A 4,032-nucleotide genomic window follows, 5' to 3' on the forward strand; every position below is an offset into this window, starting at 1 on the left:
AAATATATTCAAAGAATCAAAGAAAATCATATCTAATGCATTAAAGGATAAGGTGCGAGAATCATATGTAACCAAATAGACTATTATTAAGGAGATAGAAATTATTTTTAAAAAAGAATCAAATAGAAATATTGAAACTGAAAGGTTGTTGAATCATGTGAAGACACCAGGATTCTTGGCCCCCGGAGGAGAAGAATTCAATCTGGGGCCAGAGACAAGGCTTGATTGCTCAGAGCTTTTGTGTAATAAAGTTTTATTAAAGTATAAAGGAGATAGAGAAAGCTTCTGACATAGGCATCAGAAGAGGGCAGAAAGAGTACCCACTTGCTAGTGTTAGCAATGAAGTTATACACTCTCCAATGAATCCAAAGAATGTCTGGAGGTTGTAAAGACCTCACCAGACCAACTCCCATAATTTACATTTTAAGATAACAGAATTAGCCAGAAGGTTTAATCCAGAGACTGTCCTCAGGCAGGATACATTATTGTTATATAATCCTAAGGAATGTAGAGAAGGAAAAAAGTTTGTCCTTTCTTCCTCCTTGAGAATTCCAGACCCCTCTCTCCTTGGGGACCCCTAGACTCCCTATCAACCTGCTAGGAAATGACTCTCTCAGAACTGGCTTTTCCTGTGGGAGCCACCTGGTTGAGAGGAGCCTGGCCTTCTCCTCTCCCTGCAATGGCCCGTTCTTGTCCACTGATATCAGTGTACTCCGAAAGGTGGAGTCATCTGGCAAAAATGTCACTTTGCCTGCTGTGTTCAAGGCTCACATTCGACTAGATACTGTTAAATTTGTTCACACCAACTTGCACAAAAACAACAGACAGCCCTACACTGTCAGTGAATTAGCAGATCATCAAACCAGTGCTGAGTCTTGGGGTACCGGCAGAGCTGTGGCTTGAATTCCCAGGGTTCAAGGTGGCGGGACTCACCATTCTGGCCAGGGTGGTTTTGGAAATATGTGTCGTGGGGGCTGCATGTTTGCACCAGCCGAGACCTGGCGATGTTGGCATCACAGAGTGAATACAACGCAGAAGCGATATGCCGTCTGCTCTGCACTGACTGCCTCAGCCTTACCAGTGCTGGTCATGTCTAAAGGTCATCGTATAGAGTTTATCCTGAACTCCCTTTGGTGGTTGAAGATAAAGTTGAAGGCTACAATAAGACCAAGGAGGCTGTTTTGCTTCTGAAGAAACTTAAGGCCTAGAATGATATCAAAAAGGTCTATGCCTGTCAGTGAATGAGAGCTGGCAAAGGGAAAATGAAAAACTATTGCTGTATCCAGTGCAGAAGACCCTGTATCATCTATAATGAGGACAATGGTATCATCAAGGCCTTCAGAAACATCCCTGGAATTACTCTGCTTAATGTAAGCAAGCTGAACATTTTGAAACTTGCTCCTAGTGGTCATGTGGGACATTTGTGCATTTGGACTGAAAGTGCTTTCCAAAATTTAGATGAGCTGTATGGCACTTGGTGTAAAGCAGCCTCCCTCAAGAGTAACTACAACCTTCCCATGCACAAGATGCTCAATACAGACCTTAGCAGAATCTTGAAAAGCCCAGAAATCCAAAGAGCACTCCGAGCACCACGCAAGAAGATTCATTACAGAGTCCTGAAGAAGAATCCACTGAAAAACCTGAGAATCACATTGAAGCTTAACCCATACCCAAAGACCATGTGCCGGAACACCATTCTTCTACAGGCCAAGAACCACAAAATCCTCATGGATAAGGCAGCAGCAGCACTAGAAGCCAAATCAGATGAGAAGGGGATTCAGGGCAAGAAGCCTGTGGTGGGAAACAAAAAAAAGAAGGCTGTTGATGAAGAAGCTGAAGAAGCCTGTGATGGGAAAAAAGGAAAAAAGAAATCAGCAGCTTAAAAGAAGCCCACAGCAAAGAAACCCACCTCAGAGGAAAAGAAGGCTGCTGCATAAACTTAAATTTGTTTATTCCATAAAAGCCAAATCATTTTGGACAGCTAATTTTGAATGAAGACCTGAACAAAGAGTCAATGTGAAACACGAAAAAAAATAAATAAAGAAATATTGGAATTGAAAAGTTATTAATTAAAATTAAAAATTAATTAGAGAAATACAAATCAAAAATATAATGAGGCACCACCTCACACTATCATCAAACATTCTACAAATAACAAATGCTGGAGAGGATGTGGAGAAAAGGGGAACCCTCCCACACTACTGGGGGGAATGTAAATTGGTGAAGCCACTATGGAGAACAGTATGAAGGTTCCTTTAAAAAACTAAATATAGAGTCATCATATGACTCTGCAATCCTACTCTGGGGTATATATCCAGAGAAAACTCTATTTGAAAGGATACATGCACTCCAGTGTTCCTAGCAGCACTATTTATAAGACATGCAAGCAACCTAAAGGTCCATTGACAGATGAATGGATTAGGAAGATACGGTTATACATACACAATGGAATACAACTCAGCCATAAAAAGGAAATTAAATAAAGCCATTTGCAGCAACATGGATGGACTTAGAGATTATTATACAAAGTGAAGTAAGTCAGAAAGAGAAAGACAAATACCATAAGGTATCACTTACATGTGGAAACTAAAATATGACACAAATGAACTCATTTATGAAATAGAAACAGACTCACAGACATAGAGAAAAAAAAACTTATGGTCATCAAAGGATGGGGGAGAGATAAATTAGGAGTTTCGGATTAGCAGATACAAACTACCATATATAAAAAAGATAAACAACAAGTTCCTACTGTATAGCATAAGGGACTATATTTGGTATCCTATAATAAACCATAATTGAAAAGAATATGAATATATGTATAAATGAATCACTTTGCTTTTCATAAGAAATGAACATATTGTAAATCAAGCATACATCAATAAAAATATATTCCTAACCTAAAAATTTTTAAAAAATAAAAATTCATTAATGGAGACCAACAGCAGACTTGAGTGAGCAGACAAAAGAACCAGTGAATTAAGTCAATAGAGCTTATCCAATATGTGTAATAGAAAAAAAATCATCAATAAAGAATAATTAACAGAGCTTCAGAGACTGGGATACCATCAAGCATACCAACAACCATGTAGTAAGAGTCCCAGAGGAAAGGAGAGAATAAAGGCATAAAGAATATTTTTTTGAAAAAGTGGCCCCAAATGTCCCAAATTTGATGAAAAACATTATTCTGAACTTTCAAAAGGCTCAATTAATTCCAAACACAGTAAATTCAAAGAGATGCATACCTAGATACATCAGTCAAGCTGTTAAGAGACAAAACAAAGAGAGTCTTGAAGTCAGCAAGGGAAAAGCAACTTATCATGAGTAAGAGATCTTCAACATTAACAACTGATAGCTCATCAGAAATCATGAAGGACAGAAAGTAGGAAGATGACATATTTGATATACTTTGTCAACCAAAAATTCAATATTAAATAAAACTGCTGCTGCTGCTCCTGCTAAGTCGCTTCAGTCGTGTCCGACTCTGTGCGACCCCATAGACGGCAGCCCACCAGGCTCTGTCGTCTCTGGGATTCTCCAGGCAAGAACACTGGAGTCGGTTGCCATTTCCTTCTCCAATGCATGAAAGTGAAAAGTGAAAGTGAAGTCTCTCAGTGCTGTCCAACTCTTAGCGACCCCATGGACTGCAGCCTACCAGGCTCCTCCATCCACGGGATTTTCCAGGCAAGAATACTGGAGTGGGTTGCCATTGCCTTCTCTATTAAATAAAACTATCCTTCAAAAATAGAGATACTAGCATATTCCCAAAGAAATAAAAGTGGAGAGAATTCATCACTAATATACTTGCCCTACAAGATATTTTAAAAATAATCATTAGACTGAAATGAATGAATGATATACAGTAACTTGAAGCCATGGGAAGACAAGAGATCATTGTAAAACAGCATAATTGTTTTTGTTTGTCTCTTCTGTACTCTAAATAAAAGGCAATAATGAAAAAAATAATTGTAAAACTGTATTGATAGTCTTATAATCTATAAATATGTAATTTGTATAACAAAGGACAAAGAA

At 38.4% G+C, this 4,032-nt stretch overlaps 1 pseudogene; it reads left to right on the forward strand.

Moving 5' to 3' along the window:
• Positions 1 to 679: 679 nt before the first annotated feature.
• LOC102414055 lies at positions 680 to 1,937 on the forward strand (annotated as a pseudogene).
• The last annotated feature ends 2,095 nt before the right edge of the window (positions 1,938 to 4,032 follow it).

This window comes from Bubalus bubalis, chromosome 6, assembly GCF_019923935.1.
Source record: "Bubalus bubalis isolate 160015118507 breed Murrah chromosome 6, NDDB_SH_1, whole genome shotgun sequence".
In the NCBI taxonomy this organism is placed as follows: Eukaryota; Metazoa; Chordata; class Mammalia; order Artiodactyla; family Bovidae; genus Bubalus; species Bubalus bubalis.